Here is a 16504-nt window from a genome sequence, read left to right as displayed (position 1 = left end):
TATCGGATCCAAGCCTGCAACATTTTTACAAGCATCTGTTCCAAGCTCCTCCCCTTACCCATAATCCCTCACATCTCCTACCTTCCCTCAGATCGAGTTTGCCACTATTCAAACCATCAGCAACTCAATAACGTTTAGTTATGTACTTACCATAACTTTAGATGTTTGGGATCCATCTCGTCTACATTCTGTACTGATGGTTCGGAGCCGATCCTCGGCTCCGACTCGGCACGCTATACTATAGAGCGAAGTCTCTAATTGGCTGAGCTATTCTACATCCCAGGATGCACCACCACTACTTCCCCAGATCTTGTTTGTCTGCACACATGCACACAGTCATAGACAGTTGAAATAACATTGCCAGGTGTTTCAAGATGAAACGGCTAAACCGAACCGTCCGGTCTCTTCTGATCTCCAAGGCAGGGGGAAGGAGGGTGGGTATTAGGAATGTAGGCGAGATGGATCCCAAACATCTAAAGTTATGGTAAGTACATAACTAAAAGATGTTATGTGATCCTATCTCGCCTACATTCTGTACTGATGGGACAGCGTCCCTAGCACCTGATTCCTGGGTGGCTCACTGGAAAACACTCCTGAGAACTGTGGAACCGAAGGAAGCTCGCCCCCGAGATGCCACATCCAATTTGTAATGAGAAATGAAGGTGTGAGGAGAAGACCAGGTAGCCGCAGCACAAATGTCACTAATGGCAAGCTTGGAATGAAAGGCCGTCGAAGTAGCCATAGCCCTTGTAGAGTGGTGACCTTCGTGACGGCTTTGCCCAATTTATTGTCCGAAAAGGACACAAACAACTGATCTGTTTTCCGTGTTTGGTGCGTCCTATGTAAGTAGAAACGCAACTGCCTGTGAACATCTAATGAATGGAAGATGTATTCCGCTCTGTCTGAGTAGTTTGGGAAGAAAACTGGGAGTTCCAATGACTGTTGAAGACAAAAACTAGGACAAACTTTGGGAACAAAGGATGGATTAGGCCTGAGGGATACTCTATCCTTATGAAAAACCAGGTACGGCGGTTTGACACATAGGGCTTGAAGTTCCGAAACTCTTCTGGCTGATGTAATTGCCACCAAAAAGGCAGTCTTCCAAGAAAGAAATTTCAAGTCACAAGTTGCTGCCGGTTCGAAGGGGGAAGAGGTCAAAGCACCTAATACGAAATTAAGATCCCACGGTGGAGCTGGATGAGAAATCGGAGGTCGTAGCAGCCCAGCACCTTTCATGAAGGCTTTACACAACTTATTGCTCATCAAAGGTGGGTCTATACTTTCATGAAAATTAGAAATAGCTGCTAATTGAACTTTGATGGTAGAGACCGAAGAACCTTGATTGAATAAGGAAGCTAAAAATTTTAAAACTTCAGACACCGGGGCAGTAATGGGATCCAATCCCCGGAGTTGGGCCCAAATGGCGAATCTCTTCCATTTGCTGTTATACATTTTTTTAGTGGAATTCTTGTGGGCCGAGGACAAGATATGTATAACTTCCGAGTCCAAAACCTGGTTCCTGACTATGGTCGGAAGTGGAGGAGCCAAGCTGTTGACCTCAATGAGTGAAGGGACTGATGCAGCTGTCCCGACTGGTGAATCAAGAGATCTGGAACCTGGTCCAGGAACCATGGACCGTCCGGTGCGTATTTCCGAAGAAAGGGCAGCCAGACTTGACGAGGCTAGCATGGGGCAACTAAAATCATCTTGCACTGCAAGTGAATCGCCTTCTGGATCACCCTGGGAAGTAGGGGAACCGGTGGAAAGGTGTACAGTAGGCCGTTGGGCCAAGCTTGGACTAGGGCATCCTTGGGAAACCCCCCCCGGAACTGGAGTGAGAGAAAAGAACTGTAGACATTTCGTGTTGAGGGGAGTTGCAAAGAGGTCGCAACAAGGAGTTCTCCACCTTCTGAAGATCTGAGCTGCCACTCTGTCGTTCAGAGACCACTCGTGCGGGGAAAGAATAGTTCTGCTTAGCCTGTCGGCTATCACATTGGATTTCCCCGGAATGTGTGTTGCTACCAAGAAACGGTTGGTTGCAACAGCCAAATCCCATACTTTCATGGCCTCTCTGCAAAGGGGGTAGGACCTGGTCCCTCCCTGCTTGTTCAGGTACCAGACTACTGACATGTTGTCGGACTGAAAGGCAATGATGCCCTGGGGGAGGTAACTGTGTAGTGCTTGTAGCGATAGAAGCACCGCCCTCATTTCCAGTATGTTGATGTGTAGGGAAATCTCGTCGGGGTGCCACTTGCCTTGGACTGACCTGCCCAGGTAATGTCCCCCCCACCCCGTCTGGGAGGCGTCCGTAGTCAAAGTGGCCACTGGAAGTGGAGGAACGAAGGGTCGCCCCTGATCCAGGTTGGAGGAAAGAAGCCACCAACGGAGGTCCTGTTTGCACGTCTCCGTGATCATAATGAGGTGACTGAGAGGGAGATCCTGATACGACCACTGGACTGACAGGAGCCACTGGAGAATCCTCATGTGCAATCTTGCTAAAGGAACTAGGAGAACGGTAGCCGACATGGAACCCAACAGTTGTAGGACCATCCTTGCTGGGGCTCGGCGTTTGAAGAGCAATGCTCGGACTTGAGATTGTAATGTTTCTATCCTCTCTGTAGGAAGACAGACCCGCATTTGCTTTGAGTCTATCTCTACTCCGATAAACTGTATGCGCTGAGATGGCAGCAACACGGACTTTGCCCAATTGAAGGTGATTCCTAGGGAGTCGCCTAGAGAAATAGTGGCTGCTAGGTTTTGTAAGAGTAGACGCCTGGAGGTGGCAGTTAGGAGCCAGTCGTCTAGATATGGAAACACCTGGAATCCTAGACTTCTCAAGTGAGCAGTCACCACTGCCAAACATTTGGTGAACACCCTGGGGGCTGTGGTGAGACCAAAGGGCAGTGCCCAGAACTGGAAATGACCGTCTCCCAGGCTGAAGCGCAAGTGTCTCCTGGACGCCTGATCTATCAGGATGTGATAATAGGCGTCCTTGAGATCTATGGAGCACATCCAAACACCTTTCTCCAGCAGCGGGAGAATGGATTGTAAAGTGACCATCCGGAACTTGGACTTCTTGACAGAACGGTTGAGCTTGCTGAGATCCAAGATGGGCCTCATGTCCCCGGTCTTTTTTGGCACCAAAAAGAATCTTGAGTAAGTCCCTAATCCGGTCTAGTCTTCGGGGACCGGTTGGATGACTCCTTTTTGAAGCAGCTTTGAAATTTCGAAGGCCGCGAGATCCCGTTGACTGGGTGGTGGGTCCGGGATTTTCCGGGATGGTGGGGGCTGCGAAAAGGGGATGTTGTAACCTCCGGCAATGATTCGGAGCACCCATCGGTCCTGGGTGATATTCTCCCAGGCCTTTAGGTGCCTCGAAAAACGACCCCCGACTGGCTCCGGAGCGGCGCAGTCGGGCAATCCTTCAGGGATGCTGGAAAGTTGAGGAGCCACGAAAGTACTCGCGGTCTCCAGTGTTGCCTCTGGGACGGCGTCTTCCTGAAAAATTTCCCCCTCCTCTGCCTCTAGAAGGGGGATCATCCTGCTGTGAGGGGTAAGTCTTCTGAGATTTGCGGAACCACATTTTCCCCCCTCTTCTAGCCTTGGGATAAGGCCGGAAGGGAGTGGAAAACCGTGCCCCTACGGCAGTCAAAGTCTTACCCTCTTGTTCACAGCAGGTCAAGGTGTCCTTTACCTTGGGTCCAAACAAGGAGGACCCATCAAAGGGAGCGTCGGCAAAGGAAGACTTGAAGGCCTCTGCAAAATGACACAGGCGGAGCCAGGCCTGTCTCTGTAGAGCAACACCTGTACCCGCCGCTCTACTCGCCCCCTCGGCCGCATATGAAATGAGCCTCATGGACGAGTTCGATATAGATGACAGGGTAGCCAACTGAGAGCTAACCGTCTGGGCCAACTGCTCAGGTAGGTTACCAGAGAGGGTATCTGACAGCTCCTTGACCAGATCCCTCTGAAGTCTGGTGAAGTGCGTAAGGTAATTCAGAGACCTTAAAGTAATGGTCGCTGAAGTAAGGGTGCGCTTCCCGTACCGATCCATACTCCTGGACTCTTTATTAGGAGGGTGGACGGATGTTGAAGCCTCTGCCACATCTTGCTGGGTAGCAGATGCCACCACCAGGGCATCTACGGCCACACCTTTGGATAAGAATTCCTTTTCTGGGGAGGCTGACAAAAATTTATTCGGGCGAGCTGGCACCGGTTCCACAGAATCCGGGTGCTCCCACGCCCTTCAAGAGATCAAATCCAGGAGCTCATCGAAGGGCGGAGACACCCAGGAGGCGGAAGGCTGACCCCCGAAGGCCTTGAGGAATACCGACTCCTCAGCGGAAGGGGGTTTGGATTGCCAGTCGCCTCGTTGTTTGAGGATTTCTAAGATGTCCACAAAGGAGACATCGTCCGAGGACGACTTGGGGGACCCCTCCGCGTCATCGAGGTCGGTGTCTGAGGTGAGAGACTCATCAGGTGAGTCGACGTGCTTCCTCTTACACTGTCTCTTCCTGGGAGGTTCCTCCGAAGAAGCTTCGGAAGGACCCCCAGGAAGGGAGGAATCCCCAATGGGGGTGACCTCAGGCTCCAGGGCTCCGCTGTCCTGAGACAGGGGGACAACAAAGGAACAAGTCTCCATGCCAAGGGAAGGTGCCGGAGAGATGGTGGAGGTAGCCAAGGAAGATTTGGCTAAAGCACTCCTCATGGCCCTGAAGGCCGGACCCCCAGAGTCCTGGGACGGTCTGACCCCCGGGGCCACAACAGTAGAAGGCACTCCCGCAGCCGAAGCACCGAGAGGGAGGCTTGGAACCGAAAGCATCGGACCCGAAACATCACCCCCGGGGCCGACCGAGGAGGTCCGTGTACCGAACGACCCGAAGGTCGGGGTTGGAGTAAGGGTCGGAGCCGACCCGAAAACCTCCACCGGCTCCACCAGCACCAACTCCAACGGTGCCGAGGCTGTTGGAGGAGGAACCAAAACAACAGGGTGGACAATCGGCTCCGGAGCCGACTGGGCTGGAGCCGATACTAACTTTTGAAAGACTGGAGACTGAAACAGCCTTTGAAGTACCCTGTCAATATCCGAATCGGACATCCTCGAGGACCGAGAAGAGACCGATCGGGCCCGAGTTGACTTCTCCGCCGGTTCCGAAAGACTGGGGGACCGGCTCCGAATAGTCTCAAGTATTATCGGTGCCGAGGGAGATTCCAACAGTACAGCAATTTCCCTCGGAGCCGACGGGGACTTCGGCGCCGAGGTAGAAGAGTCTGAGTGTGCGACCTTTCTCGGCTCCAAAACCCTTGGAGCCAAAGAAGGTGACCCAGCTCTTGATGCTCGAGCTCTCGGCTCCGAGGACAGAGGAGTCGAGGCTGGAGGCACCGAGGAAGACTGTTCCGACTTCGGCTCCGAAGTCCGTGGAGCCGACGGAGAAGCCTGCCTTGATTTCTTTGCTGTCGGCTCCGACGGACTGGTCGGAGCCGAAGACTTCTTCTTCCTGGAGGGAGAGGGGGAAGAAGATAAAGCCTCCTCAAAGGAAGGGGAGATCATCCCTTTCAGTATCAATTTGTTTTTCCTCTCTTGGAGGACACTGGAGGAAAAAGCGTGGCATACACTACACGACTCTTGAAGGTGCTTAGGCCCTAAGCAATAAACACACAGAGAGTGATCATCCGTTATCGACATTTTGTACCCACACTTGGTACATTTTTTAAAACCCGAAGGTCTGTGTTCCTTCGACATCACTAGCAAGCAAACAGAAACCAACTAAGCGGGAACCTAACGCCAAGAAAAAACACACAACTTTTTTATAACAAAACACTCAACAGTGATAAGTAGCTGTTAAAACAGCTTTTGCGTGAAAAATTAGAGAAATTCTGACAGAAAACTTGTCAGTAAAGAGTACTTAGCCCAGCCAAGTCGAGACCACGTCTATTGCTGTCAAGCGGCAAACGAGATCTGGAGAAGTAGTGGTGGTGCATCCTGGGATGTAGAATAGCTCAGCCAATTAGAGACTTCGCTCTATAGTATAGCGTGCCGAGTCGGAGCCGAGAATCGGCTCCGAACCATCAGTACAGAATGTAGGCGAGATAGGATCACATAACATCAGCACTAACCTAGAACAGATTCGAAGAAGGAGGGTGGGACGGTTGCAGAAAATAAAATATAACTACTCAGATGGAAAGTTATGGTAAGTACATAAATTCTTTATCTGAAGTAGTTAACTTAATTTATCTGCAACCTGTGGGACAGAGTCCCCAGTTACCAAAACTCCTAGGAGGCCCTCATGGAAGGATATTCCTGAGCACCGCAGAGCCAAAGGATGCTCTCCCTCTTGAGATCAAATCCAACTTATAATGAGAAATAAATGTATGTGACCTTGACCAGGTCGCTGCTGCACAGATATCATCCAGTGAAACCTTAGACCAAAAAGCAGCAGAAGTTGCCATAGATCTGGTAGAATGAGCTTTAACAGGACCAGGAGGGGATAGACCTTTATCCTTATAGACTTGCAGTATACATTGTGTAATCCATCTAGCTAAGGAGACCTTGGAAATGGCTTTGCCCGAAAAGGGTCTAGAAAAGGACATGAATAACTGGTCAGACTTACGAAAGGGTTTAGTCCTATGTAAATAGAAACAAAGCTGTCTATGAAAATTCTAGCAAATGCAGCTTATATTCACCCTTGTTCTGAAAATTTGGAAAGAAAACAGGTAGATTAATCATCTGGTTAATATTTGATTCAGAGGCAACTTTCAGTAAGAAAGAAGGGTTTGTGCAGAGTGAAACCCTGTCTTTATGAAAGATCAAGTAAGGGGGCACGGCAGACAAAGCTTGGATCTCAGAAACCCTTCTGGCCAAAGTAATGGCCACTAGGAAAGCTGTCTTCCAGGACAAGAATTTCAAATCTACTGATGCTGCTGGTTCGAATGGGGGAGCAACCAACGCTAGCAGAACTAGGGTAAGGTCCCAAGGAAGGACTGAATCCTTAATGGGGGGGGTGTAAAAGAAAAGTGCCTTTCAGGAAAGCTTCCCACAGTCTCACAGAGGCCAGAGCATTCATATTTTCGCCGACATGAAAATTACAGATGGCTGCCAATAGTATTTTTACCGTAGTGGAGCTAGCCTTTTGTTGGAAAATATCGGACAAAAACTCCAACACTGCAGGAACTGGGGCTGTAAAGGGATCTAGGTTCCTCTGAGAAGCACAAATAGAGAAGCGTTTCCATTTGCTGTGATAAACCTTCCTAGTGGAAACTTTGTGGGATGCCACCAAAAATAGAAGTTATGTCCTTACCATAACGTTCCATGTGGAGTGTTCATCTCGCCTTTGTTCTTACACCTGGGTTCGGAGCCGATCCTCGGCTCCGTGTCGGCCGCTTGGCAATGCTCTGCATCGAGAAGAAGCTCGAGACCAACCTAACTCCCACAATCCCCCTCTGCCTTTACCTCAGATCTAGTTTGCAAGCAAACCAGAAGTCAACAGAAAGAATATAACACATCCAAGCCAAGAAGAAAACACATTGCTGAAAAATATATCCACAACAACTGCAAAAGGCAGAAGTAGGAGAACCAAACCAGACACCTAAACTGGACATTCTTCCTGAGGGTGGGAGGGTGAGAATGTAAGAACAAAGGCGAGATGAACACTCCACATGGAACGTTATGGTAAGGACATAACTTCTATATGTGAGAGTGTTCAATCTCGCCGTTTGTTCTTACACCTGGGTAGCGTCCCTAGCTCCATGTTCCTGAGGAACTCACGGGAGAACGTTCCTGAGCACAGTGGAACCAAAAGTTGCCCTGTCCCTAGAAATCTTGTCTACTTTGTAATGAGTAATGAAAGTATGTGGCTTAGACAAAGTGGCAGCCGCACAAATAGTGTCTAACGGTAGGCGGGCTGCATGAGCCAGGGATGTAGATACTGATCTTGTAGAGTGCCCTTTGGGCTTGCCAGGTAAAGATTGCTCTGAGGCAGTATAAACAAAAATAATACAATCGGAAAGCCATTTGGAAAGGGTTCGTTTCGTAACTGCCATACCCTTCTTGCTGTCTGCAAAGGATATAAAGAGTTGGTCTGTTTTCCTGTGATCCTTTGTTCTATCCAAGTAAAATCTGAGTTGTCTATGAACATCTAACTTGTGTAACATATATTCCAATTTATTGGAATCGTTTATGAAAAAGGTGGGAAGCTCAATGGACTGATTAATATTATTAACGGAGCAAACTTTGGGAAGAAAGGATGGATTAGTGCGAAGAGATACTCTATCAGGGTGAAAGATCAAATAAGGGTGTTTAACAGAAAGAGCTTGAAGCTCCGATACCCGTCTGGCTGATGTGATAGCCACCAAAAAGAGGGTCTTCCATGACAAAAATTTCAAAGGACAGGAAGAGGCTGGTTCAAAAGGTGGTAGCATCAACTGTGATAAAAGAAGGTTCAAGTTCCAAGGTGATGTAGGACTTCTAACTGGTGGACTAATATGGAAAGATCCTTTTAGAAAGGCCTTGCAAAGTCTGTGAGCCATAATAGGAGCCCCACTGTCTCCCACATGAAAATTTGAAATGGCAGCCAATTGCACTCTCAAAGTGGCAGGAGAAGCTCCTTGGTGGAACAGTTCGGTTAGAAACTCCAAGATCTTATTTAGAGGAGCTATTACGGGGTCCAATTGTTGTGTAGTTGCCCAGTGCACAAAGCGTTTCCATTTACTAGTGTAAATCTTTGTAGTGGAAGCTTTGTGAGAAGCTACCACGATATTTTGAACTGCAGGGGAAAGAAATTCAGACCTGGCTATGAAGGGAAGCGGAGCAGCCAAGCTGCTAGTCTGAGGGAGAGTAGCGATGGGTGGGGAGCCCCTGACGAGTGGGTCAGCAGATCCGGCTCTGGGTCCAGGATCCAGGGTTCCTGAATTCGGTGTGCCATAAGGAAGGGAAACCAGATTTGACGAGGCCAGAATGGAGCAATGAGGATAATTGTCCTTTGCAGGTTGTTGGCTTTCTGTAGAAATTTTGAAATCAGGGGAACAGGTGGAAAAGCGTACAGGAGACCTGGGGGCCAATCGTGAACCAGAGCGTCCCTGGGGACTTCCCCTGGAGGGGGTAATAGGGCAAAATAGCTCCTGCATTTGGAGTTCATTGGAGACGCAAACAGATCGCAGGAAGGCTGGCCCCACTTGCGAAAAATTTCCTTCGCAATTGATTGTTTGAGGGACCACTCATGAGGTAACAGGATGGCTCTGCTCAACCTGTCCGCTATGACGTTGGATAACCCCGGGATGTGTGTTGCTATCAGAAAGCGACCCGTGGACTCCGCCCATTGCCAGATTCTCATGGCCTCTCTGCATAGTTGATAGGACTTGGATCCCCCTTGTTTGTTTATGTACCAGACTACGGACATGTTGTCCGTCTGAACTGCAATGGTCCCTAGAGGAAGAAGGGGAGAAAAGTGTTGCAACGCTAGAAACACTGCCCTCAACTCTAGAACATTGATGTGCAGATTGTACTCCAATTTGGACCATTCGCCTTGGACTGTCTGTCCCTGAAAGATGCCCCCCCACCCTATCAGGGAAGCGTCCGTGGTCACCGTAGCTGTCGGCGAAGGTAGTACAAATGGTCTTCCGCTGGAAAGATTGCAAGTCTGAAGCCACCAAGCTAGGTGCGATTTGCATATGTTCGTGATGTGAATTTCGTGCGTTAGAGGTAACTGCTGGAACGACCATTGTGCAAATAGTAGCCATTGAAGAACTCTCATGTGCAGTCTTCCCAAGGGTATCGCAATGAGAGAAGCTGCCATGAGACCCAAAACCTTCAGAACCAGTTTTGCTGGGGATTTTTTGGATAATAGGAGAAGAGATATATGGTTTTGTAGTGAGGCTATCCTTTCTGGAGGAAGCCTTAGGATTAAGCAACGCGTATCCAATTCTGCTCCTATGAATGAGATATGCTGTGATGGCTGTAGTAAAGATTTTTCGAAATTTACGGAAATTCCGAGATGAACACAGAGTTGTAGTGTGTAATCCCTGGCCTGAATCAGTCGACGCTCGGTGGTGGCAGAAAGGAGCCAGTCGTCCAGATACGGAAACACCCGGAATCCCAGGCGTCTCAAGTGAGACGCTACCACTGCCATATATTTGGTGAAAACCCTGAGGTCAGACCAAAGGGCAGGGCTCGAAACTGAAAGTGACTGGCTCCCAGCCGGAAGCACAAATGATCCCTGGACGCCCTGGCCATTTTGATGTGGTAGTATGCGTCCTTTAGATCTATTGAGCACATCCAGTCGTCCTTCTGCGAGAATGGAAGGATCGATTGAAGCGTGACCATCCGTAACTTTTCTTTCTTGATGAAAGTACTGAGTTTGCTTAGGTCCAGAATTGGCCTCCAGTCCCCTGTCTTTTTTGGAACTAAAAAGAACCTTGAGTAAGTTCCGAATCCTCTTTGGTCCGCTGGGACTGGTTGGATGACTCTTTTTTTTTAGCAGCTTTGAAATTTCTATAGCTGCAGGGCCTCGCAGATGGGGCGGAACATCTGGGAGTCTCTTCTGCGGAATTGGGGGCAATAGGAAGGGAATTCTGTATCCTCTGGTAACAATGCTTTTTACCCAATTGTCTGATGTAAGACTTTGCCAGGCCTGAGGGTATAAAGCTAAGCGACCCCCGACTGCCTCCAGAGCAGGACAGTCGGGCCTCCTTTCAGGAGTGCTGGAAAGGTTTTCCAGGGAGTGTATCCCTGTCACCTTGGTTTTGCGGACCCCCTCTGCCGCCAGGGCGACGTCTTCCACCTCTGCCCCCTCCTCTGCCTCTAGAGGGGGCATCACCCTGTGTGCCTGGGAAAGAGCCTTGGGGTTTTCGAAACCACATTTTTCCACCACGTTGCCCTTTGGGGTACGGTCTGGATGGGGTGGAAAAACGGACTCCGACAGCAGACAGAGTCTTTCCCTCTTGCTAATACCGGGTAAGGGTCTCCTTTACTTTTGGGCCAAAGAGAGTGGCACCATCAAATGGGGCGTTAGTAAAGGAAGACTTGAAGGCTTCCGCAAAGGAACATAAGCGCATCCAGGATTGTCTACGAAGAGCAATCGCTGAAACCGCTGCCCTACTCGACCCTTCGGCTGCGTATGAGATCAGCCTCATGGACGAGTTTGCAATAGATGTAAGGGTATTGAGATGTGCTGTAACTTTCTCCGAGACAGCAGCATCTGTAGTACCCTGAAGGGTATCTCCCAACACTTTGATTAGATCCCTCTGTAACCGTGTGAAATGGGTCAAATAGTTCAGGGATCGCATGGAAAAAGCCGCTGAACTAAAAATGCGCTTCCCATACCTGTCCATAGTCCTAGAATCTCTGTTAGGCGGATGGACAGATGAGGAAGATTCAGACAGCTCCTTTTTCGTGGCCGCTGCCACCACCATAGCGCCCACTGGAACTCCCTTTGTTAGATAAGCCTTGTCTTGGGGGGCTGTAATATATTTATTAGGCTTTCTAGGGACTGGCTCCACCGTGTCAGGTGTCTCCACGCCCGAGCAATCAATTCCATCAATTCATCGAAGGGCGGAGTGACCCAGGAGGAGGAAGGGCGAGCACCGAATGCCTTCAGCAAGACTGACTCATCCTCAGAAGGGGGTAGGGATTGCCAATCACCTCTCTGTTTTAGGATCTCCAGGATGTCAGAAAAGGAGACATCCTCTGAGGGTGATTTTGGGGACCCTTCTGACTCATCCAAGTCAGTGTCTGATGTCAAGGATTCCTGTGGAGAATCCAAGTGTCTCCTCTTACACAATCTTTTCCCCGGAACTTCTTCGGGGGGGGGGGCATCCGATGAAGCCTCCGAGGAAGAGGGGGCATCCTCTAGGGGTGGCTGAGACACTGGTGCTCGACGCTTAGATGTAGCCGTGGGTGCAGAGGAGGATAACGGACCTTTATGGGAAGGAGAAGCCGTTTCTGCTGAAGTGGTTGTCTGAGTAGACAACACCTTCCTCATGAGATCGAAGGCCCCCGGGTCCCGAGTCGAGGCATCCCCAGGTTCCGAAGAAATCGGAGGAATCCCCGAGACAGGCACCGATGGCATCGACCCCAAGGACGGAGCCGAGTCGATCCGAGCCGAGGCTCCGAGAGGTAGAGTCGGAACCAAAATATCGGTCCGACTCTCAGTCCCGGATCCAAGGATGGATCTTCGGCTCCGTGACTCCGGTACTGGATCCGACGGAGTCGAGGTGAATGGTGCCGACCGAGAAAAAGACGGTTCCGGCACCGAGGGCTCCACAATCAACAGATCAGCCTCTCCTGGCTCCGAAGACTGGATAGGCCTCGGAGGAGGAACAGGTGGAGATAAGGGAAGGCCTTCGAGTCTCGACACCAACTGAGAGGAGACAGAGATGAGTTTGGACAAGGCCATATTCTCCATCAATTTCTGCACCACGCGGTCTACATCAGTGTCGGAGAGGGGCCTGGAAGAACGCGTCGAAGGAATTGAAGACGGAGCCGACCTCAAAAGTACAGGAGGAGGAAGGTCCGTCACCAGTTCCAAGACTCGAGGCTCGGTAACTGACAAAAGTTCAACACTCGGCCCCGAAGCCTGTGGAACCGGTGATCGAACTTTAAATGAAGAGCTCAGAGCCGATGACATGGGCTCTGACGTCTTCGATTCCTTCGAGGATTTAGATGCCTGGTCTGATGCATCCAGAGCCTCTTGGAATGCAGGCTTCAAAAGGCCCCTATCCATAAGTTTCCTGTGCCTATCTGTCATGACCCTTCCACTGAAAGAATGGCAGATGGAACAGTCTTCCTGCAGATGGAGAGGGCCAAGACAGTAGACGCAGGAACTATGATTATCTGTGACAGACATTTTCTGTCCACATTGGCACCGTTTGAAGCCTGATTTAGCCTTTTCAGACATGTTACAAAAGTCAAATCCAGGTATAAGAGAAAAGCCAGTACAAAATGTCAAATCCAGTAAAAATTGTCAAATCCTGTAAAGTAAGTCAAATCCTATAGTCAATCCAGAGATAAAGTTAAAAAGTGGGGTAGGCCCCGAGGGAATAAACTCTAAGAAAGTATATAAATACTATATACGAAACCGAGAAACCCTCGATACACTACTCACACACACACAGTCAACTTTAAAGAGAAAATTTTTTATCCAAAAATATAAGAAATAATTAATCTTAGCTTTGAGGTGGTCCGAGCTCATCAAAAATGATGCGAACGTTGCAGCGGCAAACTAGATCTGAGGTAAAGGCAGAGGGGGATTGTGGGAGTTAGGTTGGTCTCGAGCTTCTTCTCGATGCAGAGCTTTGCCAAGCAGCCGACACGGAGCCGAGGATCGGCTCCGAACCCAGGTGTAAGAACAAACGGCGAGATTGAACACTCTCACATTAGTCCTTATTGAAGATGACAAACCAGGAGTCCTAGCAATCAGGGGAACTGGAGCAACCAAGCCGTCAGCTTGAGGCTCTCCAGATCGGGCGGACAGATGCCCGAAGGATGAGAGATGAGATCCGGGGGAGGGATCCAGAATCTGAGGAGGAGTTAGTACATGAGACCAGAGGAAGGGGAAACACACCTGACGAGGCCAGAACGGGGCAATGAGGATCACTTTGCACCCCAGTCGTCAAGCTTTCTGAAGGAACTTCGGAATGAGAGGTAATGGGGGATAAGCATCCAGTAACCCGGGAGGCCAAGCATGGACGAGAGCGTCTCTGTGGGAGTCCCCTGGTGAGGGGATCAGAGCGAAGAACTCGCTGCACTTCGCTTTGGAAGGAGATGCAATGAGATCGCAGCAAGGCTGACCCCACGCAAGGAAGATCTCCCCTGCTATTGACTTTCAGAGACCACTTGTTTGGCATTAGAATAGCCCAAATCAGTCTGTCCGCTAAAATGTTGGAGCGTCCTGGGATGTGGGTTGCAATCAGAAACTGAATGGTGGAGATCGCCCACTCCCACACTCTCATGGCCTCGCAACAGAGAGGGAAAGATCTGGTTCCTCCTTGTTTGTTGATGTACCAGACAACAGACATGTTGTCTGACTGAACTGCAATCATCCCCGGGGAAAGAACAGCATGAAAGGCTTGCAACGCTAAAAGCACTGCCCTCATCTCCAGAACATTGATATGCAGTCTGGTCTCGGTCTGGGACCATGTGCCTTGGACCATCCTCCCCAAATAGTGCCCCCCACCCGAGCTGGGAGGTGTCCGTGGTCACTGTGGCTTGGGCTGGGGGTGTTATGAAGGGATGACCTGCCAAGATTTCCGGCGATTGGAGCCACCAGAAAAGAGACATCTTGCAGGCTCTGCTGATTCATATTGGATAGCCCACGGGGAGGTCTAACCAAGACAAGTGAACTGCCAGAGTCCACTGAAGCACCTGAATGTGAAGGCACGCACAGGGAAGGATTGAGATTGCTGTAGCCACGGAGCCTAGGACTCAGAGAACATCGCTCGCCATTGGCATCCTGATGGTGAGGATCACTGACACATGAGCCCGTAGGTTCTGGACCCTGTCCAGTGTGAGAAAAACTTGCAATAGTAGAGTGTTCAGCCGTGCCCCTATAAATTCCAAGGTCTGTGTCAGGTTCAAGCGGGGCTTGGAGATGTTGATGGTAATCCCTAGGTTGACTGCAAGATGCAGGAAGGAGTCTCTGGCCATGCAAAGTAGACGCTTGGTGGCAGCAGCGAGGAGCCACTCGTCTAGGTAAGGAAACACCTGAATTCCCTGAAGCCTCAGGTGAGCCGCTACGACTGCCATAACTGTAGTAAACACCCTGGGGGCTGTGATGAGACCGAAGAGTTAGGCTCTGAAATGGAAATGACTGACTCTCAGCCAGAAGTGAAAGAATCTCCTGGAGCTTCTGCAAATTTTGATATGGTAGTAAGCGTCCTGGAGGTCTATCGAGCACATCCAGTCGCATTCTCGGAGGTAAGGTAGAATGGACTGCAAGGTGACCATCCAGTATTTCTGCTTGGCTAAAGTCAGGTTCAGGGTTGACAGGTCCAATATGGGCCTGAGGTCCTCCACCTTTTTTGGAACTAAAAAGAACCTGGAGTAAACACCTAATCCGGAATAATCTGGGGGGACCGGTTTGGTGGCCCGATTGCATAGCATCTTTGAAATTTCTTGCGCTGCCACCTCCCTTTGAGCGGGTGGAACATCTGGGAGGCGCTTTGGTTGGACAGGTGGGGCAAAGAATGGGATGAAGTAGCCTCTGGATATTATTTGGAGCACCCAACAGTCTGTCATAATGGACTCCTAGGCCATTAGGTGCAATGGCAATCTTCCCCTGACTGTCACCAGAGTAGGACAGTCGGGCAACCCCTCAGGGTTGCTGCATGGGTCTGGCAGAAAAGGTCTCCCTAGACCCAAAGTTCCTCCGCCCCCCTCTGCCTCTGAGGCGGCGTCTGTCTTGTCCCCCTCTGCCTCTACTGGATGAAGTGTCCTGAGAGTCCCGGGAATACTGTGATTTTTGGAACCACATCTTCTTTTGCCCTCTCTAATGCCTGGAAAAGGATCTTTGAGGGCTAGAGAAACGGATTCCAACAGCAGACAGAATCTTCCCGTCCTTCTCGCTCTGGACCAGGGTGTTACATACTGTCTTCCCGAACAGGGAGGAACCATCAAAGGGAGCATTTGTGAATGCCGCCTTGAAGGGGTCTGCGAATTGACATAGTCTAAGCCAAGCGTGTCGCCTCATAGCTACGCAGGTCCCAGCCACCCTAGCCGCTCCTTCTGTGGCACGGCTAGGAAGACACATGGACGTGATCGAAACAGACTTTAGAGTTGACATTTTCGCTGAGAACAGCCGCTTGTCCTCTGGCGACAAAGACTCTGGGGGCGACACAGCGAATTTCGTAAGTAGGTCTTGCTGAAGTCGTATGATGTGTGCCAAATAATTCAGCGCTCAAATGGAAAATGGCGATGAAGAAAAGACTCGATTCCCAAATCGATTCACCGCCCTAGACTCCTTGTCCGGACAGTGGACAAAAGAACTTTCCTGTGCCAGTTCTCTCTTGTTGGCAGCTGCAACCACCATAGCATCCACTGGGGATCCCTTGTACTAGGCCTGTCTGTGCATTTTTTAAAAAGTTGGCCTTGGCTGCGCAGCCATCACCACAAATCACTTAGCCAAAAGAAAATCCAAAACTAACACACACACAATAAGGTCGGGTTAGGCCTACACACTACCTTACAAATACTAACTTCTAACGTTTTAAACTACTTTCTTTTTTTTTGAATGAAAAACCGACGAACAACGAAGGGGAGGAAAGAGATGAAAATCAACTATACACACACTAAATATATATGAAAAAACTGCCACTTACTACACCCAACTTGGAGCTATAGAGTCCACGATGTGTACGCATGAAGCGGCAAATGAGATCTGAGGGAAGGTAGGAGATGAGAGGGATTGTGGGTAAGGGGAGGAGCTTGGAGCAGATGCTTGTAAAAATGTTGCCGGCTTGGATCCGATATGGATCCAAATATCCACAGGTTGCAGATAAATTCAGTTAACTACTT

This window comes from Protopterus annectens, chromosome 8.part0 (genome assembly GCF_019279795.1).
Source record: "Protopterus annectens isolate FY-2018-M chromosome 8.part0, PAN1.0, whole genome shotgun sequence".
Classification (NCBI taxonomy): Eukaryota; Metazoa; Chordata; order Ceratodontiformes; family Protopteridae; genus Protopterus; species Protopterus annectens.
This window is presented reverse-complemented; position numbering follows the sequence as displayed.